The sequence below is a fragment of the Ranitomeya variabilis genome, chromosome 2 (assembly GCF_051348905.1).
Source record: "Ranitomeya variabilis isolate aRanVar5 chromosome 2, aRanVar5.hap1, whole genome shotgun sequence".
NCBI classification, from domain to species: Eukaryota; Metazoa; Chordata; class Amphibia; order Anura; family Dendrobatidae; genus Ranitomeya; species Ranitomeya variabilis.
This window is the reverse complement of record NC_135233.1, coordinates 817115247-817141700: the sequence shown is the minus strand read 5'-3', so window position 1 is coordinate 817141700 and position 26454 is coordinate 817115247. Positions and strand designations below refer to the sequence as shown.

General features: G+C 45.7%; 1 long non-coding RNA gene across 1 annotated transcript in view; it reads left to right on the top strand.

Moving 5' to 3' along the window:
* LOC143809941 (uncharacterized) overlaps positions 1–26208 on the top strand; it is a 60121-nt gene extending 33913 nt beyond the window's left edge. The window contains exon 3 of the long non-coding RNA XR_013222548.1: positions 26109–26208. This is a non-coding gene — a long non-coding RNA (uncharacterized LOC143809941). The remainder of the gene's footprint in view (positions 1–26108) is intronic.
* The last annotated feature ends 246 nt before the right edge of the window (positions 26209–26454 follow it).

Sequence of the window (26454 nt, the reverse complement as noted above, 5' to 3'; positions counted from 1 at the left end):
TGGATGCTTCTGAGATTGGAGCAGGGGCTGTTTTGTCTCAAAGAGGTTCTGATGGCTCTGTGATGAAACCATGTGCTTTCTTTTCTAGAAAGTTTTCGCCTGCTGAGCGCAATTATGATGTGGGCAATCGAGAGTTGTTGGCTATGAAGTGGGCGTTTGAGGAGTGGCGACATTGGCTTGAAGGAGCCAAACATCGCGTGGTGGTCTTGACGGATCACAAGAATCTGACTTCTCTCGAGTCTGCCAAGCGGTTGTATCCTAGACAGGCTCGATGGTCGCTGTTTTTCTCCCGCTTCAATTTTGTAGTTTCGTACCTTCCGGGTTCTAAGAATGTGAAGGCTGATGCCCTTTCAAGGAGTTTTGCGCCTGATTCTCCAGGACTTCCTGAGCCGGCTGGTATTCTCAAAGAAGGGGTAATTTTGTCTGCCATCTCCCCTGATTTGCGGCGGGTGCTGCAGGAGTTTCAGGCTGATAGACCTGACCGTTGTCCAGCGGAGAAGCTGTTTGTCCCTGATAGATGGACTAGTAGAGTTATCTCTGAGGTTCATTGTTCGGTGTTGGCTGGTCATCCTGGAATCTTTGGTACCAGAGATTTTGTGGCTAGATCCTTTTGGTGGCCTTCCTTGTCACGAGATGTGCGTTCTTTTGTGCAGTCCTGTGGGACTTGTGCTCGGGCTAAGCCCTGCTGTTCTCGTGCCAGTGGGTTGCTTTTGCCCTTGCCGGTCCCGAAAAGGCCCTGGACACATATTTCCATGGATTTTATTTCAGATCTCCCTGTCTCTAAGAGGATGTCAGTTATCTGGGTGGTTTGTGATCGCTTCTCTAAGATGGTCCATTTGGTACCTTTGTCTAAATTGCCTTCCTCCTCTGATTTGGTTCCATTGTTTTTCCAGCATGTGGTTCGTTTACATGGCATTTCGGAGAACATCGTGTCGGACAGAGGTTCCCAGTTTGTTTCAAGATTTTGGCGGTCCTTTTGTGCTAAGATGGGCATTGATTTGTCTTTTTCTTCAGCTTTCCATCCTCAGACAAATGGCCAAACCGAACGAACCAATCAGACTTTGGAAACATATCTGAGATGCTTTGTTTCTGCTGATCAGGATGATTGGGTGTCCTTCTTGCCTTTGGCTGAGTTCGCCCTTAATAATCGGGCCAGTTCGGCCACTTTGGTTTCGCCTTTTTTCTGTAATTCTGGTTTCCACCCTCGTTTTTCTTCAGGGCAGGTTGAGCCTTCGGACTGTCCTGGTGTGGATTCTGTGGTGGACAGGTTGCAGCAAATTTGGACTCACGTAGTGGACAATTTGACTTTGTCCCAGGAGAAGGCTCAACGTTTCGATAACCGCCGTCGCTGTGTTGGTCCCAGACTTCGTGTTGGGGATTTGGTTTGGTTGTCGTCTCGTTTTGTTCCTATGAAGGTTTCGTCTCCTAAGTTTAAGCCTCGTTTCATTTGTCCTTATAAGATTTCTGAAATTCTTAATCCTGTGTCATTTCGTTTGGACCTTCCAGCTTCTTTCGCCATCCATAATGTGTTCCATAGGTCGTTATTGCGGAGATATGTGGCTCCTATGGTTCCCTCCGTTGATCCCCCTGCCCCGGTGTTGGTTGAGGGGGAGTTGGAGTATGTGGTGGAGAAGATTTTGGATTCTCGTATTTCGAGACGGAAACTTCAGTACCTAGTCAAGTGGAAAGGTTATGGTCAGGAGGATAATTCCTGGGTGGTTGCCTCTGATGTTCATGCTGCCGATCTTGTTCGTGCCTTTCATTTGGCTCATCCGAATCGGCCTGGGGGCTCTGGTGAGGGTTCGGTGACCCCTCCTCAAGGGGGGGTACTGTTGTGAATTCTGTTCTCGAGCTCCCTCCGGTGGTTATGAATGGTACTTCGGCGAGTTCTGTTCATGGACTCCCTCTGGTGGCTGTGAGTGGAGCTGCTGGTTCTGAGGTTCCTTCTCCAGCTGATCTCGTTTAGGCCTTGGCTGGCTGCTCTATTTAACTCCACTCAGATCGTTACTTGATGCCAGTTGTCAATGTCCTAGTACTGGTTCAGTTCTCTTGGATCTTTCAGATGACCTGTCTACTTCAGCAAAAGCTAAGTCCCTGCTAGCTATTTGTTACCACTGTGATTTTGTCCAGCTTTCTATTATGAGTTTATCTTGTTAGCTTGAAGCTCTGGGATGCAGAGTGGCACCACCGCGCCGTGAGTCAGTGCGGTGGTTTCTTTTGCACACTCTGCGTGGTTTTTTGTTAGTTTTTTATGCTGACCGCAAAGATACCTTTTCTATCCTCAGTCTGTTTAGTTCAGTCTGGCCTCCTATGCTGAAACCTGTTTCATTCCTGTGTTTGTGACTTCCATCTTAACTCACAGTCAATATATGTGGGGGCTGCCTATTTCTTTGGGGAATTTCTCTGAGGCAAGGTAGGCTGTATTTTCTATCTTTAGGGGTAGTTAGTTCTTAGGCTGTGAAGAGGCGTCTAGGCAGAGTCAGGAACACTCCACGGCTATTTCTAGTTGTTGTGATAGGATTAGGGGTTGCGGTCAGCAGAGCTCCCACTTCCCAGAGCTCGTCCTGTATTGCTAGTTTGCTCATCTGGTCATTTCTAGTGCTCCTAACCACCAGTTCAATCATAACATCCCTCCATCCGCCTGTCCGCTCCCCGTTCTTCTGTCCGCTCCCCCCGTGCTCCGATCCCCCAGTGCTCTGATCCCCCCCTCATACTTACCGAGCCTCCTGGTGTCCGTCCATCTGCTCCATGGGCGCCACCATCTTCCAAAATGGCGGGCGCATGTGCAGTGCGCCCGCCAAATCTGCCGGCCAGCAGATTCGTTCTAGGTACATTTTGATCACTATGATAAAACCTATGACAGTGATCAAAATAAAAAAAAATTGTAAATGAACCCCCCCTTTATCACCCCCATAGGTAGGGACAATAATAAAAATAAAGAAAATATATTTACTTTTATTTTTACACTAGGGTTAGGGTTAGAACTAGGGTTAGGGTTAGGGTTAGGGCTAGGGTTAGGGCTAGAGTTAGGGCTAGGGTTAGGGTTAGAATTAGGGTTAGAATTAGGGTTAGGGTTAGAATTAGGGTATGTGCACACGCTGCGGATTTAGCTGCGGAACCGCAGCGTTTCCACAGCTGCGGGTCCGCAGTGGTTTCCCATAAGTTTACAGTACAATGTAAACCTATGGGAAACAAAATCCGCAGTGCACATGCTGCGGAAAAAAACGAGCGGAAATGCAGCGGTTTATATTCCGCAGCATGTCAATTCTTTGTGCGGATTCCGCTGCGGGTTTACACCTGCTTCAATAGAAAACTGCAGGTGTAAACCCGCAGTGGAAACCGCACTAGAAACCGCTATAAATCCACAGTAAAAACCGCAGCGGTTTTGCGGATTTATCAATTCCGCTGCGGAAAATTCCGCAATGGAATCTGCAGCGTGGGCATATACCCTAAGGCAATGTGCACATGGAGTGGATTTGGCTGCGGATCCGTGGCGGATTGGCCGCTGCGGATTCCTAGCAGTTTTCTATCAGGTTTACAGTACCATGTAAACCTATGAAAAACCAAATCCGCTGTGCCCATGGTTCGGAAAATACCGCGCAGAAAAGCTGCATTTTATTTTCCGCAGCATGTCAATTCTTTGTGCGGATTCCGCAGCGTTTTACACCTGTTCCTCAACAGGAATCCGCAGGTGAAATCTGCACAAAAAAATGCTGGAAATCTGCAGTAAATCCACAGGTAAAATGCAGTGCATTTTACCTGCGGATTTTTCAAAAATGGTGAGGAAGAATCTCACACGAATCCGCAACGTGGGCACATAGCCTTAGTGTTAGGGTTGGAATTAGAGTTAGGGTTGGAATTAGGCTAGGGTTGGAAATAGGGTTAAGATTAGGCTTGTGGTTAGGGTTATGGTTAGGGGTGTGTTGGGGTTAGGGTTGTGGTTAGGGTTGGAATTAGGGTTAGGATTAGGGTTGGGATTAGGGTTAGGGGTGTGTCGGGGTTAGGGTTGTGGTTAGGGGTGTGTTGGGGTTAGGGTTGTGATTAGGGTTATGGCTAGAGTTGGGATTAGGGTTATGGGTGTGTTGGGGTTAGTGTTTGAGTTAGAATTGAGGGGTTCCACTGTTTAGGCACATCAGGGGTCTCCAAACGCAACATGGCGCCACCATTGATTCCAGCCAATCTTGCGTTCGAAAAGTCAAATGGTGCTCCCTCCCTTCCGAGTCCTGATGTGCGCCCAAACAGTGGTTTACCCCCCCATATGGGGTCCCAGCATACTCAGGACAAACTGAGTAACAACTATTGGGGTCCAATTTCTCCTGGTACCCTTGTGAAAATAAAAAATTGCTTGCTAAAACATAATTTTTGAGGAAAGAAAAAAGATTTTTTATTTTCATGGCTCTGCGTTATAAGCTTCTGTGAAGCACTTGGGGGTTCAAAGTGCTCACCACACATCTGGATAAGTTCCTTGGGGGGTCTAGTTTCCAAAATGGGGTCACTTGTGGGGGGTTTCTACTGTTTAGGCAGATCAGGGGCTCTGCAAACGCAACGTGACGCCCGCAGACCATTCCATCAAAGTCTGCATTTCAAAACGTCACTACTTCCCTTCCGAGCCCCGACGTGTGCCCAAGCAGTGGTTTACCCCCATATGTGGGGTATCAGCATACTCAGGACAAACTGGGCAGCAACTATTGGGGTCTAATTTCTCCTGTTACCCTTGTGAAAATAAAAAATTGCTTGCTGAAACATAATTTTTGAGGAAAGAAAAATGATTTTTTATTTTCATGGCTCTGCATTATAAACTTCTGTGAAGCACTTGGGGGTTTAAAGTGGTCACTGCACATCTAGATTAGTTCCATGGGAGGTCTAGTTTCCAAAATGTGGTCACATGTGGGGGAGCTCCAATGTTTAGGCACACAGGGGCTCTCCAAACACGACATAGTGTCCGCTAACGATTGGAGCTAATTTTTCATTCAAAGAGTCAAATGGCGCTCCTTCCCTTCCAAGCCCTGCCATGTGCCCAAACAGTAGTTTACCCCCACATGTGAGGTATCAGTGTACTCAGGAGAAATTGCCCAATAAATATTAGGATCAATTTTATCATGTTGCCCATGTGGAAATGAACAAATTGAGGCTAAAAGAAATTTTTTGTGAAAAAAAGTACTTTTTCATTTTTACGGATCAAATTGTGAAGCACCTGGGAGTTCAAAGTGCTCACTATGCATCTAGATAAGTTCCTTGAGGGGTCTAGTTTCCAAAATGGGGTCACTTGTGGGGGAGCTCCAATCTTTAGGTACACAGGGGCTCTCCAAACGCGACATGGTGTCCGCTAACGATTGGAGCTAATTTTTCATTCAAAAGTCAAATGGCGCTCCTTCCCTTCCGAGCCTTGCCGTGTGCACAAACAGTGGTTTGTGACCACATATGAGGTATCAGTGTACTCAGGAGAAATTGCCCAACACATTCTAGGATCCATTTTATCCTGTTGCCCAAGTGAAAAAGAAAAAATTGAGGCTAAATTAAATTTTTTGTGAAAAAAAGTACTTTTTCATTTTTACGGATCAATTTGTGAATCACGTGGGGGTTCAAAGTGCTCACTATGCATCTAGATAAGCTCCTTGGGGGGTCTAGTTTCCAAAATGGGGTCACTTGTGGGGGAGCTCCAATGTTTAGGCACACAGGGGCTCTCCAAACGCGACATGGTGTCCGCTAAAGATTGGAGCCAATTTTTCATTGAAAAAGTCAAATGGCGCTCCTTCCCTTCTGAGCCCTGTTGTGCGCCCAAACAGTGGTTCCCCCCATATGGGGTATCGGCGTACTCAGGACATATTGTACAATAACTTTTGGGTTCCAGTTTCTCTTTTTACCCTTGGGAAAATAAAAAAATTGTTGCTAAAAGATCATTTTTGTGACTAAAAAGTTAAATGTTCATTTTTTCATTTTTTTTTCCTTCCATGTTGCTTCTGCTGCTGTGAAGCACCTGAAGGGTTAATAAACTTTTTGAGTGTGGTTTTGAGCACCTTGAGGGGTGCAGTCTTTAGAATTGTGTCACTTTTGGGTATTTTCAGCCATATAGACCCTTCAAACTGACTTCAAATGTGAGGTGGTCTCTAAAAAAAATGGTTTTGTAAATTTCGTTGTAAAAATGAGAAATCGCTGGTCAAATTTTAACCCTTATAACTTCCTAGCAAAAAATGTTTTTTCCAAAATTGTGCTGATGTAAAGTAGACATGCGAGTAATGTTATTTATTAACTATTTTGTGTCACATAACTCTCTCGTTTAATTTTCGACCTAAATTTACGACTAACATGAAGCCCAATATGTCACGAAAAAACAATCTCAGAACCGCTAGGATCTGTTGAAGCGTTCCTGAGTTATTACCTCATAAAGGGACACTGGTCAGAATTGCAAAAAAAACGGCCAGGTTATTAAAGGGAACCTGTCACCACGTTTTTGGAAGATGGGATAAAAATAGTGTTAAATAGGGGCAGAGGTGGGCGTTACATTAGTGTGTGTGTTATGCGTTTATTACCCACCTAAGTTGCCGAAATAACTTTGCAAAGTCTCCGTTTTCGCCTGTCAATCAGGCTGGTCAGGTCACATGGGCGTGGTGTCTTCACCCAGATTTGGCGTAGTTTTCCGTTGGTGGCGTAGTGGTGTGCGCATGCCCAAAGTCCGGAATCCTCTTCCAGGGGATTTAAAATAGCGCGGTGTTCGTTATTGCATTGGTGATCGGTGGGCGCGGCCATCTTCCTTTGGCCGCGCGTGCGCAGAAGCGGCGCTCTGCTGGCCGCGGCTTCAGGAAAATGGCCGCGGGATGCCGCGCGTGCGCAGATGGATATCGCGGCGGCCATTTTCCTGAAGCCGCGGCCAGCAGAGCGCCGCTTCTGCGCACGCGCGGCCAAAGGAAGATGGCCGCGCCCACCGATCACCAATGCAATAACGAACACCGCGCTATTTTAAATCCCCTGGAAGAGGATTCCGGACTTTGGGCATGCGCACACCACTACGCCACCAACGGAAAACTACGCCAAATCTGGGGGAAGACAACGCCCATGCGACCTGACCAGCCTGATTGACAGGCGAAAACGGAGACTTTGCAAAGTTATTTCGGCAACTTAGGTGGGTAATAAACGCATAACACACACACTAATGTAACGCCCACCTCTGCCCCTATTTAACGCTATTTTTATCCCATCTTCCAAAAACGTGGTGACAGGTTCCCTTTAAGGTCAAAATAGGCTGGGTCATGAAGGGGTTAATAGCCGGGCCATCTCTACCCATATTTCCACATCACCTATGATTACTATAGATGACATAGTAGAGGGGAAAATAAAACTACACCCTAAGGCAGGCACCATTAAATGTAATTTTAACATTTTACTATCTTATCTGGGCATGTGGTGTGTGTCACATGGTCAGACACATCCTGTTTAATTTATCATGAAGGGACACTGAAACTCGCAAAGCCTATGAGAACAATGGAAGAACTGCCAAAAATCAGAAGGAACAGGGACACCGATACACCCTTTCTTAGACACATAGGAGTGCCTCATTACACTGTGTCTTATCTTCATCAACCTCTTGAAAGACTAATTGCCATTCCCCACTGTCATCTTCTTCTGACCGTGGCTGCTCAAATATTTCTCTTCATGTCCCTCTTGAAATATGCAGGGCAAGAGGCCCGAATTATTGAATGGAAATGTAAAGAGTTCCCCGGAGTGTCCGAGTGTGGGATCACTTGTCTCCTGGGACTCATCATGGTGGGAGGAAGGATGATTAGGGTGAGGATTATGTGATCCAGACTCTTAGTTAGTGAGGCTGAACCATGTGGAAGATAGGATGATGTTGGGAAACATATTGGAAGCATTATCTGCCATCCAACTAACCACCTGTTCTGTTCTGGCTTCAAGCGTGGTGCCCCGTGCCCCTGTATAGTGGGACAAGAAGCTAGGTCTCATAGATGAGTGTGTATGTTGTGCTCCTGCAGCAAGCACAGTTTCACCTGGACCACGGCCTTGGCCTCTGCGGGCACCATCTGTAGCACGTCCACGTCCCCTTTCCTTACCTTCGCTCCTTGTGCATTTTAGATTAGGTATATAATATATGCCTGCAAACTTTTTGGTATTAATAGGGAAAAGAACACATGAAACCTTGAAAAGGCTTTTGCTTTTAGGTTGCAGCAGCAGTGTACCTATAGAAGGACTGTAAGGCAATAAACCCTGCCTTTATGCCTCTAATTCAAAACTATCTCTCTTCCACCAGTTATCCCTACACTGAATGCAGGTAACAGTGGTTTACTAGAGAAAGGACGGTATGTAGCCCTGATGAGGAATTTTGTTTTAATGGTACAGCAGTGGTATAGAAGTACTGCAATAACACTTAAACACTGCCTATATGTCTGCTCTAATCTAAGATCTCCCTCCTAGATCAACTCCCCCTTAACTGCTTCCAGAGGAGAGTGTGCTGAGCATTGTGTCACCGGGTCTTATATAAGACCTGATGATGCAATGCAGCCGGCCAATCACAGTAATTCCAGTAGCCAACATGGCTATGGCATTACCATGTATAGCAGGCAATTCCTGCATGTTCATTGGTTGTCTAACAGCCACGAAACATGCGGGGCAGGGACTTGAGCATGGATCTCGAGCACCTGCGATACGTGATTGAGTGATAGGCGTAACTGAGCAGAAAGTATAGAACAGTGGGAGCCCACTCGTTCATCACTATTGAATGGTCAATCCATCCATATGCATACCCCACGAGGCGAGATTTTGCATGGTGCCCCAGATCGATTTCGATTGACAGTCATTTTATATTTCTTCCATTTTCCTACTATTGCACCAACAGTTGTCTCCTTCTCACCCAGAGTCTTACTTATGGTTTTGTAGCCCATTCCAGCTTTGTGCAGGTCTATGATCTTGTCCCTGACATCCCTATAAAGATCTTTGGTCTTGCCCATGTTGTGGAGGTTAGGGTCTGACAGCTGTTTTTAATGCAGGTAACTAGTTGATTAGGAGCATCTAACCCGTCTGTAGGAGCCAGAACTCTTAATGATTGGTAGGGGATCAAATACTTATTTCTCACTGCAAAATGCAAATACATTGATATAAATTATACAATATGATTTTTTGGATTTTATGTTTGATATTCTATCTCTCAATTTTAAAATTAACCTACCGTTAAAATTATAGACTGTTCATGTGTTTGTCAATGGGCAAACTTACAAAATCAGCAAGGGATGAAATACTTATTTCCCCCACTGTATATTAGATTTTCTACACATTTTATATATTTTTTACAGGGTGCAGCCAAGCCCATCAATTGTGACCATGTAAACTGTGAAGCACTTTTAGGGTATGTGCACACGTTGCGGATTTGGCTGCGGATTTGGCTGTGGATCCGCAGCGGATTTGATGCTGTGGATTCGCAGCAGTTTTCCATGCGTTGTACAGTACCATGTAAACCAATGGAAATCCAAATCCGCAGTGCACATGCTGCAGAAAATTCCACACGGAAGCGCTGCGGTTTATTTTCTGCAGCATGTCAATTCTTTGTGTGGATTCCGCAGCGTTTTTCACCTATTCCTTTATAGGAATACGCAGGTGAATTCCGCACAAAATCCGAGGTAAACCTGCAGGTAATCTGCAGCTAAAATGCAGGGCGTTTCACCTGCGGATTTTTCAGAATCCGTGAGGAAAAATCTGCAATTGAATCCTCAATGTGTACACATAGCCTCAGAGTTCAGGGCAGTCCGCCTGATCTAATATTATGGGCTTGTAATAGGCTGTTAGCTGGGCAGTGTGCTTTACATGTGCGTGACCTGTGCTCTATTTCAAGCCTCATCTGTGTACAATTCTAATACTGGGCAATCACCCCCTTCATTTACTGGTAGTTTGTGAGTGGGGTGAGTGGGTGCTTCATATTATTAAGGGGTTCTGCTGCATCCTGTTTGTGCATTAGTTTCTGTGACCTGAGCAGATAAATACTATTGCGTTTTTGCGGTGTTTATAAATAAGGATAAAGATGAAGCAGGTATAAATAGGTACAAATGGTGGAAATGATGTAGTCACTGACATTATTATATAGGTCACTTGTCAAATTTCTTAGTTAAAAGAAGCTATATACTTGTTAGAAAACATGGAAAATATTTTGGGTGATTGTATGCTTTCAACTTCATGGGAGTGGTTTAAAGAAGGCCATTTTCTGTTGCAACATAACTGTGCACCAGTGCACAAAGCACGGCCCATAATGGTATGATTGGATGACTTTGTTGTAGAACAAAATGACTGTCCTGCAGAGTTTCCTGACTTTCACCCTATTGAACATGTTCAGGAGGAGCTAGAATGGATATTAAGAGCCAAACACTCATGTTCAACATTAGTGTCTGAACTCATAAATCATCCAAAATCTTGTAGGAAGCCTTCTCAGAGTAGTGGAATCTATTTTAGCTGCAAATGGAGGGGGTTGAACAGAGATGTTGTAGTTAGGGGTTCAGCTCTGGTTGGATGAAATTTCTGAGTGTGCCCTTAACCAGGTACATATGTTAGGCGCAACCTAATAGTGGGTCTAGAGGAACCCCTGCAGATGGCTATGCTGATAATGAAAATAGATCAGTATACATTTACCAACATCGTTATATTACCACCATACGTTGACCATATAGCAGTAGATACCAGTTCTGCAGAATACAGTGGGTACGGAAAATATTCAGACCGCTTTAAAGTTTTCACTCTTTGTTTCATTGCAGCCATTTTGTAAATTCAGAAAAGTTCATTTTTTCACATTAATGTACACTCTGCGCCCCATCTTGACTGAAATATAAACAGAAATGTAGACATTTTTGCAAATTTAATAAAAAAGAAAAACTGAAATGTCACATGGTCATAAGTATTCAGACCCTTTGCTCTGACACTCATATTTAAGTCATATGTTGTCCATTTACATGTGATCCTCCTTGAGATTGTTCTACTCCTTCATTGGAAACCAGCTGTGTTTAATTAAACTGATAGGACTCGATTTGGAAAGGCACAAATCTGTCTATATAAGACCTCACAGCTCACAATGCATGTCAGACCAAATGAGAATCATGAGGTCCAAGGAACTGGCCAAGGAGCTCAAAGTCAGAATTGTGTCAAGGCACAGATCTGGTCGGGGTTACAAAATAATTTCTGCAGTCCTCAAGGTTCCTAAGAGCACAGTGGCCTCCATAATCCTTAAATGGAAGAAGTTTGGGACCACCAGAAGTCTAACTAGACCTGGCCGTCCAGCCAAACAGAGCAATCGTGGGAGAAGAGCCTTGGTGAGAGAGGTACAGAAGAACCCCTAGATCACTGTGGCTGAGCTCCAGAGATGCAGTAGGGAGATGGGAGAAAGTTCCACAAAGTCAACTGCAGCCCTCCACCAGTCGGGCCTTTATGGCAGAGTGACCTGACGGAAGCCTCTCCTCAGTGCAAAACATATGAAAGCCCATAGAGTTTGCTAAAAAACACATGAAGAATTCCCAGACCATGAGAAATAAGATTCTCTGGTCTGATGAGATGAATATAGACCTTTCTGGTGATAATTCTAAGCGGTATATATGGAGAAAACCAGGCACTGCTCATCACTTGTCCAATACAATCCCAACAGTGAAGCATGGTGTTGGCAGCATCATGCTATGGGGCTGTTTATCAGCTGCAGGGACAGGATGACTGGCTGCTAGGGTTGAGCGACTTTCATTTTTTAAAGATCGAGTCGGGTTTTGTGAAACCCGACTTTGTCCAGAGTCGAGTCGAGTGCAGTCGGCCGATTATCGCTAAAAGTCGGGGATCGACCGAAACACGAAACCCAATGCAAGTCAATGGGGAAGCATAGTCGGCAGTGAGTGGAGGCCAGGAAAACACCTACAGTGCCCATTTTAATGCCAAAAACATCCATTCTTGTTTCTGAAGCTTGTCAATCTTAATTAACTTTATAATAATAGTTGTTCAATGGAACTTGGGGGTCATTTGGCAAAAGTTGTGGGGGGTAGGGCTGGTTCAAGGTTTTAGTGGGCCCAGGAATCGTGGACTACGTCACGGCGGTGGAGCAGGGAGAGGTAAGTATTTCAACGTTGCAAGTGCTGTGATCCTGAGCAAGCAGGGGGTCACACTTGTTCGCATTGGCACTGGCACAGGGCCCCTCAAAGTACAGCGGTGTGTTTGAACGGCGGGGGCGCCTCCCACCAGCAGCGACACTTTTGCGTACTCTGAGGGGCCCTGTGCCAGTGACGTCGCCAACGAGTATGCCCCCCCCACCTGATGAAGGAACCTGCACTTTCATCTGCACCTTCCTCTTTGTCCCTGTGTAAGGTGGTATAACATGCGGGAAGGGGAACCTTACTTTCAGCAGGGTCAGATTCTGGCTGTGTAGAGTGCAAGGGGAATGTAGTGGTCTAGGTCAATGTACCAGCAGACTCATCTAGCAGTGGCTGGGCAATGGGCAGGATGAGGAGGAAACAGATATAGGGCCAAAGAATAAAGTAGGCTAAATGCAGTTCAAAATTGGTAACAGGACTAAACAGGTGGCATTGCTTTGTTCAGTGGAGTAGCAAACCCAGGAGCAGCAGACACTGTTTTAAGGGCCCAAACACACTAATAGGCCAAATGCAGTTTAATATCTGATACTTTAGGCCAAAAGCCTAAGACTGAAGCTCAGCTTTATTCAGTTGAGGGCAAACACCAGGGAGGGGCAGACACCGTTAGTAGGCCCTAACCACCAATTTTTAAAAACACAGCACTTAATGAGAGCCAGAAAGTTGAAGCTCAGCTTTATTCAGTTGAGGATAAACACCAGGCAGGGGCAGACACCGTTAGTAGGCCGTAACCAAAGTTGAAGGCCAAATGCAGTTTAATATCTGATACTATAGGCCGAAAGCCAGAAGGTGGAAGCTCAGCTTTATTCAGTTGAGGTCAACACCAGGGAGCAGCAAACAGAAGTATTATGCCCCAACCAGCACTTAAAAAAAAAAAAAAATTAGAGCCAGAAGGTTGAAGCTCAGCTTTATTCAGTTGAGGAAAAACACCAGGCAGGGGCAGACACCGTTAGTAGGCCGTAACCAAAGTTGAAGGCCAAATGCAGTTTAATATCTGATACTATAGGCTGAAAGCCAGAAGGTGGAAGCTCAGCTTTATTCAGTTGAGGGGAAACACCAGGGAGGGGCAGACACCGTTAGTAGGCCCTAACCACCAATTTTTAATAACACAGCACTTAATGAGAGCCAGAAGGTTGAAGCTCAGCTTTATTCAGTTGAGGACAAACACCAGGCAGGGGCAGACACCGTTAGTAGGCCGTAACCAAAGTTGAAGGCCAAATGCAGTTTAATATCTGATACTATAGGCCGAAAGCCAGAAGGTGGAAGCTCCGATTTAGACAGTGGAGGACAATTTGAATTAGGGACTGCAGACAGACTTAGTAGGCTGTCCCCTGTGGACCATGCATCCACCACATTAACCCATTGCGCCGTAATGGACACGTAATCTTCCGTGGCCATGCCTACAGGTCCATGCGTCTGTTGTCAGGTGCACCTTTGTACTCACAGATTGCCAGAGTGCATGGACAATGCGGTCTTTTACATGCTGGTGGAGGGTTGGGATGGCTTTTCTCGCAAAAGAAGTGTCGACTGGTTAGCTTGTAGCGTAGTACAGCGTAGTCCACCATGGCCTTATTAATAGTAAATAAAATATATAACTAGGCTCTATGAACTTTTAAATAGGTTCCAGGGGTACACGGGCAGCATTGGTGTGGTCAGTGGAGGAGTATTGCAAGTAGGGGCCGCAGACAGGCTATCAAAGGCCTAAAATAACAAACAATAGGCAGGCATGGCAGTTTTAAATCGGTTACATGGATACACAGGCAGGCAGCATTGTGGTCAGTGGAGGAGTATTGCAAGTAGGGGCCGCAGACAGGCTATCAAAGGCCTAAAATAACAAACAATAGGCAGGCATGGCAGTTTTAAATCGGTTACATGGATACACAGGCAGGCAGCATTGTGGTCAGTGGAGGAGTATTGCAAGTAGGGGCCGCAGACAGGCTATCAAAGGCCTAAAATAACAAACAATAGGCAGGCATGGCAGTTTTAAATCGGTTACATGGATACACAGGCAGGCACTCCAGGCAGCATTGTGGTCAGTGGAGGAGTATTGCAAGTAGGGGCCGCAGACAGGCTATCAAAGGCCTAAAATAACAAACAATAGGCAGGCATGGCAGTTTTAAATCGGTTACATGGATACACAGGCAGGCAGCATTGTGGTCAGTGGAGGAGTATTGCAAGTAGGGGCCGCAGACAGGCTATCAAAGGCCTAAAATAACAAACAATAGGCAGGCATGGCAGTTTTAAATCGGTTACATGGATACACAGGCAGGCAGCATTGTGGTCAGTGGAGCAGTATTGCAAGAAGTGTCTGATACAGTTAGTACTCCCAAAAAATAAATAGATGTTAATGTCTCGCAAAACAACTATAAATAAAAAAAAGGGTGGCATGCTTAGGTACAGGGGTGGGCTCATCTGCAGAGTTTATGACAAAGTAATTTGGCAGTAAATTAGTATTTACTGGTGTCAATATAGGACACTGACCCAGACTACTTTAACTAGCATCATAGATGTCAACAAATTGGTATTGATTGTCAGTGCCAGGCATTGAATGATGTCAGCGCATAGACTAAACATTGGTGGAGCTGTGCGAGATAATTTTGCACGTGGTAGAGCACAGTTTGAGCGGGGGGGGGGAACTCTCTTGTGGCCGGCGGTACCGCCCCAGGGCCCCTCATGTTACAACGGTGTGTCTGACGTTGGGTGCGCACCACCACCGCCAGAGACACTACATTGTACTATGAGGGACCCAGTGGCAGTGCCGTCGACCAAAAGCGGGCACACCCACCTCTTCAGACAAACAGCACTGTAACGGGTGCTTGCACCAAGTGGCGAGACCACGGCCCCGTGGGGGGAGTTTTCCCATTGGGGGAGGTGTAAACATGTCGTATGCTGGACAAACAGCTGCTGCAAATTAACAGATTGGAACACTCAGTAAGACCAGTCCACAAGCAAGCAATTTTTATAGGAAACTAGGTGTCAGCCGGGAAAGGTGGGGCAAAATAATTTGAAATCCAGGAGTGGTTCATTTTAATGAAGGTGAGATCATCCACATTTTGGGTAGCCAGACGAGTCCTTTTTTCGGTTAATATTGAACCAGCAGCACTGAATACTCTTTCTGATAGCACACTAGCTGCTGGGCAAGCAAGCTCCTGCAATGCATATTCTGCCAATTCAGGCCAGGTGTCTAATTTGGATGCCCAGTAATCAAATGGGAATGACGGTTGAGGGAGAACATCGATAAGGGATGAAAAATAGTTAGTAACCATACTGGACAAATGTTGTCTCCTGTCACTTTGAATATATGCTGCAGTACCTGTCCTGTCTGCGGTCATTGCGAAATCACTCCACAACCTGGTCAGAAAACCCCTCTGTCCAACGCCACTTCTGATCTGTGCACCTCTAACACCTCTGCCATGTAGCCCCCTGCAGCTTGTGTGAGACTGAGAACCGTCACCGGCGCTGTGTGCTGGGAATGCCTGAATCAAACGGTCTACAAGAGTAGCTTGTTTGGTTGCTAATATTTGTTCGAGGTTCTCATGTGGCATAATATTTTGCAATTTGCCTTTATAGCGAGGGTCAAGGATGCAGGCCAACCAGTAATCATCATCGCTCATCATTTTTATAATGCGTGTGTCCCTTTTGAGGATACGTAAGGCATAATCCGCCATGTGAGCCAAAGTTCCAGTTGTCAAATCTGTGGTTGTGCTGGTTGGAGGGGCAGTTACAGGCAAATCTATGTCACTTGTCTCCCTTAAAAAAACAGAACCCGGCCTTGCAATGCCACTAATTTCTGTTGGCCCAGGAGAAGCTTCCTCATTCAAAAAGTACTCATCCCCATCATCCTCCTCATCCTCCTCCTCCTCTTTGCCCGCTACCGCGTCCTCTACACGGCCCAGACCAGACAATGGCTGACTGTCATCAAGGCTTTCCTCTTCCTCGGCTGCAGACGCCTGCTCCTTTATGTGCGTCAAACTTTGCATCAGCAGACGCATTAGGGGGATGCTCATGCTTATTATGGCGTTGTCTGCATTAACCAGCCGTGTGCATTCCTCAAAACACTGAAGGACTTGACACAGGTCTTGTAGCTTCGACCACTGCACACCTGACAACTCCATGTCTGCCATCCAACTGCCTGCCCGTGTATGTGTATCCTCCCACTAAAACATAACAGCACGCCTCTGTTCGCCCAGTCTCTGAAGCATGTGCAGTGTGGAGTTCCACCTTGTTGCAAGGTCAATGATTAGGCGATGCTGGGGAAGGTTCAAAGACCGCTGATAGTTCTGCATACGGCTGGAGTGTACGGGCGAACGGCGGATATGCGAGCAAAGTCTGCGCACTTTGAGGAGCAGGTCGGGTAACCCCGGGTAACTTTTCAGGAAGCACTGCACCACCAGGTTTAAGGTGTGAGCCAGGCAAGGAATGTGTTTCAGTTTGGAAAGGGCTATGGCAGCCATGAAATTCCTTCCGTTATCACTCACAACCTTGCCCGCCTCAAGATGTACAGTGCCCAGCCATGACTGAGTTTCATTCTGCAAGAACTCGGACAGAACTTCCGCGGTGTGTCTGTTGTCGCCCAAACACTTCATTGCCAATACAGCCTGCTGACGCTTGCCACTAGCTGTCCCATAATGGCACACCTGGTGTGCAACAGTGGCAGCTGCAGATGGAGTGGATGTGCGACTGCGGTCTGTGGACGAGCTCTCGCTTCTGCAGGAGAAGGAGGAGGAAGAGGAGGAGGGGGGGCGAACGCCTACAGCCAACTCTTTCCTTGACCGTGGGCTAGGCAGAACTGTCCCAATATTGCTGTCCCCTGTGGACCCTGCATCTACCACATTCACCCAGTGTGCCGTGATGGACACGTAACGTCCCTGGCCATGCCTACTGATCCATGCATCTGTTGTCAGGTGCACCTTTGTAGTCACAGACTGCCTGAGTGCATGGACGATGCGGTCTTTAACATGCTGTTGGAGGGCTGGGATGGCTTTTCTAGAAAAGAAGTGCCGACTGGGTAGGTCGTAGCGTGGTACAGCGTAGTCCATCAGCGCTTTGAAAGCTTCGCTTTCAACTAAGCGGTAGGGCATCATCTCTAATGAGATTAGTCTAGCAATGTGGGCGTTCAAACCCTGTGTACGCGGATGCGAGGATGAGTACTTCCTTTTCCTAACAAGAGTCTCATGTAGGGTGAGCTGTACTGGAGAGCTGGAGATCGTGGAACTAGCGGTGGTGCCGGTGGACATGGGTGACTGAGAGAGGGTTGGAGATGGTATTCTTGCCGGTGCCCTACATGCAGTGTTTCCTACTACTAACCTGGTGATTCCCTGACTGCTTTGGCCTGGTGACGAAAGCTGCACAGATACTGCAGGTGGCACGAGAAATGGTGGGCTTACAGGGAGGGAAGGGAGACTGACTAGCGTTGCTGACTAGCTTCATTGGCCGAGGGTGCTGCAACCTCTAGGGACGTTTGGTAGTTAGTCCAGGCTTGCAAATGCATGGTGGATAAATGTCTATGCATGCAACTTGTATTTAGACTTTTAAGATTCTGACCTCTGCTTAAGGTAGTTGAACATTTTTGACAGATGACTTTGCGCTGATCATTTGGATGTTGTTTAAAAAAATGCCAGACTGCACTCTATCTACTATCGGATACCTTTTCAGGCATTGCAGACTGAGCTTCTTTAACTGGATGGCCACGCTGTCCTCCAACTGGTTTTGGTTTTGCCACACGTTTTTGGCCAGATACGGGCCCGGTAGATGGAACCTGTTGTGATGTTGATGCCTGCTGCGGCTCCTCCTCCTCCGCTTCAGAACTACTGCCGCCTGCACCCTGTTCCCCCAATGGCTGCCAATCGGGGTCCACAACTGGGTCATCTATGACCTCCTCTTCTATGTTGTGTGCAACTTCGTCTGTGTCACCATGTAAGCCGGTGGTATTGCGTTCGTGACGGAGCACCATAGTCTCCACTGGTTTTGATTCTGCCTCAGTACACTGCGAGGGCAATGTTCTGGTCTGAGTCAAAGGAACAGCATAGTAATCTGGCTGTGGCTGTGCATCTGTGCACTCCATGTCCGATTCAACTTCTAATGGGCATAGCCTGTTAAATGTTTCACTGTGTAACCCAGGAACGGTATGTGTAAAGAGCTCCATGGAGTAACCTGTTGTGTCGACTGACGCATCCTTAACTGTTGTTTTTAGTGAAGGACACAAGGAAGCGACTGGTTCCTGACCGGGAGCATCCACTGACGATGCACTGCTCTGACATTTGGCACTTTCCGAGGAGGAGGCGAAAGAGTTAGAGGCAGAGTCAGCAATGAAAGCCAATACTTGTTCCTCCTGCTCCGGCTTCAAAAGTGGTTTTCCTACTCCCAGAAAAGAGAGCGTTCGAGGCCTTGTGTAGCCAGACAACGAACCTGGCTCAACAACTCGAGACTTAGGTGCTGTACTGCTTTTATCACGACCACCTGATGCTCCACCACCACTACCATCATTACCAGCTGACAATGACCGCCCACGGCCATGACCTCTTCCACTAGACTTCCTCATTGTTTGCAAAACGTAACCAAAGTAACGCTATTTGTTACTGTAAAACAACTTATCAGGTGAACTCAAACTTCTGTAGGATTTATATATACCTTTATAGGTGCCTGACACTGAAAGGAAAATCAGGCCCAATGTTACACACTAGGTTTTCTGTGCCCCAATAATTTGAGACAGACGGCACACACAGGACCAGCACTCAAGCAGAAATGCCAATCTTAATCTCCCACTATTTTTTTTTTTTCTGGGAGAATTTACCCCCCCCCCAAAAAAAATGGCCAAGTATTACGCAGTGTTTTCGGTGGCACACAATGAGAGACAGATACCACACACAGCAATGGCACGGAGGCAGACTTGCCAATATTTATCTCCTACTAATTTTTTTTTTTGGAAAAGGGAGAATTTAGCAAAAAAAAAAAAAAAATGGCCAAGTATTACACAGTGTTTTCGGTGGCACACAATGAGAGACAGATACCACACACAGCAATGGCACGGAGGCAGACTTGCCAATATTTATCTCCCACTAATTTTTTCTTTGGAAAAGGGAGAATTTAGCAAAAAAAAAAAATGGCCAAGTATTACACAGTGTTTTTGGTGGCACACAATGAGAGACAGATACCACACACAGCAATGGCACGGAGGCAGACTTCGCAATATTTATCTCCCACTAATTTTTTTTTTTGGAAAAGGGAGAATGTACCCCCCCCAAAAAAAAAGGCCAAGTATTACACAGTGTTTTCGGTGCCACACAATGAGAGACAGATACCACACACAGCAATGGCACGGAGGCAGACTTGCCAATATTTATCTCCCACTAATTTTTTTTTGTGGAAAAGGGAGAATGTACCCAAAAAAAAAAAAAAAGGCCAAGTATTACACAGTGTTTTCGGTGCCACACAATGAGAGACAGATACCACACACAGCAATGGCACGGAGGCAGACTTGCCAATATTTATCTCCCACTAATTTTTTTTTTTGGAAAAGGGAGAATTTAGCAAAAAAAAAAAAAATGGCCAAGTATTACACAGTGTTTTCGGTGGCACACAATGAGAGACAGATACCACACACAGCAATGGCACGGAGGCAGACTTGCCAATATTTATCTCCCACTAATTTTTTTTTTGGAAAAGGGAGAATTTAGCAAAAAAAAAAAAAATGGCCAAGTATTACACAGTGTTTTCGGTGGCACACAATGAGAGACAGATACCACACACAGCAATGGCACGGAGGCAGACTTGCCAATATTTATCTCCCACTAATTTTTTTTTTGGGAAAAGGGAGAATTTAGTAAAAAAAAAAAAATGGCCAAGTATTACACAGTGTTTTCGGTGGCACACAATGAGAGACAGATACCACACACAGCAATAGCACGGAGGCAGACTTGCCAATATTTATCTCCCACTAATTTTTTTTTTGGACAAGGGAGAATTTAGCAAAAAAAAAAAAATGGCCAAGTATTACACAGTGTTTTCGGTGACACACAATGAGAGACAGATACCACACACAGCAATGGCACGGAGGCAGACTTGCCAATATTTATCTCCCACTAATTTTTTTTTTGGAAAAGGGAGAATTTAGCAAAAAAAAAAAAAATGGCCAAGTATTACACAGTGTTTTCGGTGGCACACAATGAGAGACAGATACCACACACAGCAATGGCACGGAGGCAGACTTGCCAATATTTATCTCCCACTAATTTTTTTTTTGGAAAAGGGAGAATTTAGCAAAAAAAAAAATATGGCCAAGTATTACACAGTGTTTTCGGTGGCACACAATGAGAGACAGATACCACACACAGCAATGGCACGGAGGCAGACTTGCCAATATTTATCTCCCACTAATTTTTTTTTGGGAAAGGGAGAATTTAGAAAAAAAAAAATGGCCAAGTATCACACAGTGTTTTTCGGTGGCACACAATGAGAGAAAGATGCCACCCACAGCAATGGCACAGAGGCAGACTTGCCAATATTTATCTCCCTGCAGTAATCTCAGAAAAGTATGGCAGGCAGCTATAATAAGGACTGCTGCACACAAAAGTGTGGACAAACACACAAGATAGCTGTGCAGAAAGGAAGGAAAAACAGGATTTGTGCTTTGAAAAAAGCAGTTGGTTTGCACAGCGGCGTACACACAGGCACAGCAACGCAGCTATCAGGGTCAGGGAGCCTTCTAGGGCAGCCCAATGAGCGACAGCGCTGAGGAAAAAAAAATGTAGCTTCCACTGTCCCTGCAAACAAAAGGTGGTGTTGGACAGTGGAAATCGCTACAGCACAAGCGGTTGGGTAGCTTTATGTACCCTGCCTATCACTATCCCTGCTTCCGAAGAAGCTGCAGCAACCTCTCCCTACGCTCAGAGCAGCAGCAGTAAGATGGCGGTCGGCGGGAACGCCCCTTTATAGCCCCTGTGACGCTGCAGAAAGCAAGCCAATCACTGCAATGCCCTTCTCTAAGATGGTGGGGACTGAGATCTATGTCATCACGCTGCCCACACTCTGCGTCCACCTTCATTGGCTGAGAAATGGCGCTTTTAGCGTCATTGAACCGCGACTTTGGCGCGAAAGTCGCGTACCGCATGGCAGACCCCACACAGGGATCGGCTCGGTTTCATGAGACGCCGACCTTGACAAAAGTCGGCGACTTATGAAAATGAACGATCCGTTTCGCTCAATCCTACTGGCTACCATTGAAGGAAACATGAATGTGGCCAAGTACAGAGATATCCTGGATGAAAATCTCTTCCAGAGTGCTCTGGACCTCAGACCTGGCCAAAGGTTCACCTTCCAAAAAGACAATGACCCTAAGCACACAGCTAAAATAACAAAGGAGTGGCTTCAGAACAACTCTGGCCCAGCCAGAGCCCTGACCTAAACCAATAGAGCATCTCTGGAGAGACCTAAAAATGGCTGTCCACCATCGTTCACCATCCAACCTGACGGAACTGGAGAGGATCTGCAAGGAAGAATGGCAGAGGATCCCCAAATCCAGGTGTGAAAAACTTGTTGGCTCATTTCCAAGAAGACTCATGGCTGTACTAGCTCAAATGGTGCTTCTACCCAATACTGAGCAAAGGGCCTGAATACTTATGACCATGTGATATTTTAGTTTTTCTTTTTAATAAATTTGCAAAAATTACTACATTTCTGTTTTTTTCATTCAATATGGGGTGCAGAGTGTACATTATTGTGAAAAAATGAACTTTTTTGAATTTAGTAAATGGCTGCAATGAAACAAAGAGTGAAAAATGCAAAGGGGTGTGTTAGGGTTGGGGGATTACACTAAACAAAATATAAATGAAAGTGCAATTGCAACCCGGGGTCCACCGTGCAGAGATGGAGAACTGCTGCTAGCGTGAACAATGGCGGAACGAAGCTGAGAGCATTAACCTAAATCATACTGCGTTAACTCCACACAGTATGAACAGAACGCAAAGTACCAAGCTCAGTTACTTCATTGAGAGGTACTGCACTCAGACTGCTGAGTACTATACCCTGTTAAATGTCACAGGGATGGAAGCACGTGGATTGCGCTCGCTCTGCAACTAAACTGTGTCAATCGCACACAAGAATGAAGCAGATGCTGAGCCAAAGGAAGAGCTCATGTGATGCTAGGTGCAAAGCCCTGACGCTTTCCGTGAGCGGTGTAGCCTGAGGGTTGGATTTGCTCTGTAACTCAACTTTGCTAACCGCACACATGTAGGAAACAGATGCTAAGCCAAGGGGTAGCTACCCAGTACTAACCCTACCTGCCAATGTAAGAACTCTCAAGGTAAAGAGCGACACAAGAAAACTGAGTGGTAGAGTGTCCACTCACAAACACCACACATAAGTGATACTAGTGCACCTGCATGCACCGCTGAGGGCCTTTCATACACAAGGCTCCACCCCAAACACTCACACCCAGTTGGGACCAATCTGGAGCTGCCACCTCACCAGAGCAGCAAATGTCCAACCACCAATGAGCAGACACCACATCACGGACATGTTCAGTCAGATGAACTCTAGACTTAGACTGCACCTGTCTCTCAAATATTGCCATAGACTTGGCTGGAGAGCCAGCAGTAACCACAAGAATATCACGAGCCTGAGCAATATGCTGGGACTGATGTCTGTGCTGAGTAGCACTCTCCTTGGCCGGAGCTGAATGGGAGACCGCAGGAGCAGAAAATGCTTGGGATCTATCCCACGCAGTGGGAAAATCCCGATGCCTAACAGGGTCTGAATATTTTCTTTACCCAGGAACCGGCATTAGCGGCAGGCAGACCAGGCAGCTGCCTAGGGCCCCCGATCCCTCAGGGGCCCCCAGCAGGTGGCATGCCACTAATAGTGGCACATCACACAGCCGTTATGGAGCCCGTGAGTCAGGGGGCCCGCCTGCCACCAGCGCTGACTTATTCCCCACCGCCGCATTCAACTATGCCGGCGTCTATGATGCCGATACAGTTCAAAGCAATGATGGAATAGAGAGAGCGTCAGATGACGCTCCCTTTCCCATCATTCCCCTCTGACACTGCGGGTGTGCGATGATGTCACTTCATTGTGCTGCCACTGAGAAGGAGCCGAGCTTGGCTTTTTTTAGTATATCAGTGAGTGAGTACTGGACTGTGGGGCCATATTTGGGGGGGGAGCTGAACATTATATTCTATGGGGGGCTGTATTATATTCTATAGGGGATTACAGTATATTCTGTGGGGAGGTGGGCTGTATTATATTCTATGGGGGTTACAGTATATTCTATGGGGGACTGTATTATATTCTATGGGGGTTACAGTATATTCTATGGGAGGCTGTATTATATTCTATGGGGGGTTACAGTATATTCTATTGGGCCTGTATTACATTCTATGGGGGTTACAGTATATTCTATGGGGTGCTGTATTATATTCTATGGGGGGCTGTATTATATTCTATGAGGGAGGATTTTATCATACTCTTTGATGGAGCTACATTATATTCTATGGGGAGGTGGGCTGTATTATATTCTATGGGGGCTACATTATATTCTATGGGGGCTGTATTATATTCTATGAGGGAGGATTGCATCATATTCTTTCACTGGGCTACATTTATATTCTATGGGGAGGTGGGCTGTATTATATTCTATGTGGGGCTACATTATAGTCTATGGGGGCTGTATTATATTCTATGAGGGAGTACTGCATCATACTCTGAGGGGGCTACATTGAATTCTATTGGGGGCTGCATTATATTCTATGGAGGGCTAGATCATATTGTATGGGGGCGTCATTATACTTCACATGTAAAGCGCCATGGAAAAATGGAGCTATAAAAATGTCTAATAATAATAATAGTTTATGAGGGGGCTACATTACATTCTATGGGGGGCTGCATTATACTATATAAGGGGGCTGCATTATATTCTATGGAGCGGCTGCATTATATTCTATGAGGGGGCTGCAATATATTCTATGGAGGGGCTGCATTAGCATTATACTATATGAGGGGGCTGCATTATATTCTATGGGGGTTACTTTATATTGTATGGTGGGGCTGCATTATACTCTTGAGGAGGCTACATTATATTTTGTGGGGTGGCTGGATTATACTCTGTGGGGTGTCTGCAATATACTGTATCGAGGACTATGGAGAATACATTATACTACACTCACTGGCCACTTTATTAGGTACACCATGCTAGTAACGGGTTGGACCCCCTTTTGCCTTCAGAACTGCCTCAATTCTTCGTGGCATAGATTCAACAAGGTGCTGGAAGCATTCCTCAGAGATTTTGGTCCATATTGACATGATGGCATCACACAGTTGCCGCAGATTTGTCGGCTGCACATCCCAAAGATGCTCCATACAAGGCAGGATGGATCCATGCTTTCATGTTGTTTACGCCAAATTCTGACCCTACCATCCGAATGTCGCAGCAGAAATCGAGACTCATCAGGCCAAGCAACGTTTTTCCAATCTTCTACTGTCCAATTTCGATGAGCTTGTACAAATTGTAGCCTCAGTTTCCTGTTCTTAGCTGAAAGGAGTGGTACCCGGTGTGGTCTTCTGCTGCTGTAGCCCATCTGCCTCAAAGTTCGACGCACTGTGCGTTCAGAGATGCTCTTAGGCCTACCTTGGTTGTAACGGGTGGCGATTTGAGTCACTGTTGCCTTTCTATCAGCTCGAACCAGTCTGCCCATTCTCCTCTGACCTCTGGCATCAACAAGGCATTTCTGCCCACAGAACTGCCGCTCACTGGATTTTTTTTCTTTTTCGGACCATTCTCAGTAAACCCTAGAGATGGTTGTGCGTGAAAATCCCAGTAGATCAGCAGTTTCTGAAATACTCAGACCAGCCCTTCTGGCACCAACAACCATGCCACGTTCAAAGGCTCTCAAATCACCTTTCTTCCCCATACTGATGCTCGGTTTGAACTGCAGGAGATTGTCTTGACCATGTCTACATGCCTAAATGCACTGAGTTGCCGCCATGTGATTGGCTGATTAGAAATTAAGTGTTAACAAGAAGTTGGACAGGTGTACCTAATAAAGTGGCCAGTGAGTGTATATGAAGAACTGTGGGGTGCATTATACTATGGGAAGTGAACTGTACTACATGGATGACTTTAGCGGTGCATTATACTATATGGAGCACTATGATCAGTGTATTATACTATGTGAAGGACTGAGCAGTGTATTTTAATAGATGGAGGACTGTGAGGCGTGTATTATACTATATGGAGGACTGAGGAGTGTATTTTTCTATATGTAGGACTATGGGAAGTGTATAATACTATATAGAGGACTGAGGAGTGTATTTTAATATATGGAGTACTATACGGAGTGTATTATACTATATGAAGGACTATGGGGAGTGTATTATACTATATGGAGGACTATGGGTCGTGTATTACTATGGAGGACTATTGGGCACATTATATTACATGGAAGACTATGGGGTGTGCATTTTGCAATATGGAGGACTGTGGTGCACATTATAATTTATGGAGAACTATGGGGTGTATTATACTAAAGAAGCAAAATGCTGCATATTCATCGAGCGATTGGATTGTTTATGCTGGAACAGAAATCATTGTTCTCAGCAGCACATCGCCACCGTAAACTGTAGATGTGCTGCTGATAACATGATACTGTATGGGGACAGATTGATTTAATAGTGATTGTTCTGTCCCATCATTCTTTCTCAGGTAGTGTAAAGAGGCCGGGAAACAAGTGTCGAATGACTTCAATATTGTCGATCACACTCATTTAGCAGCCTGAACTCAGCGCATGTAAATACAACAGAACTGCTCCTGTGTGATGTCCAATATGTTAGCATTTGGGGCCCCATTTTAAACTTTTGCCTAGGGCCCCACGTTGCCTAAAACCAGCCCTGTCCGTACCCACTGTATATCAGGAATTATAGTAGAGTTATAGATAATGACATAAAGGTGATGTTCATTCTGATGGAGTCATTCACTTTTTCCATCTTTTCCATTTTTCCCAGACCGACACGACAACTTCTCCAGCCACAACTCGTCTGCAGAGATTACAACACAAACACGTTTGACTTCTCACGTTTATAGCTTCATCCCCAGCTATTGCCAAACTGCAAAACCTCTTCATCCTTCAAACTAAAATGCCTCCTTTATGTCATCAAGATGGTAAAAATGTACTTCTATGAATCCCTGGCACAGGGCATTATAGGAGATTGTTAAATATACAATACACTGCAATAAAGATGTTTAGAAGTGCAATGAAGCTGTATTGTACCTTAACCCCCGGAGCTTTTTTTGGGGTTTTTGTTTTTCACTCCCCTTCTTCCCAGATTCATAACTTTTTTATTTTTCCAT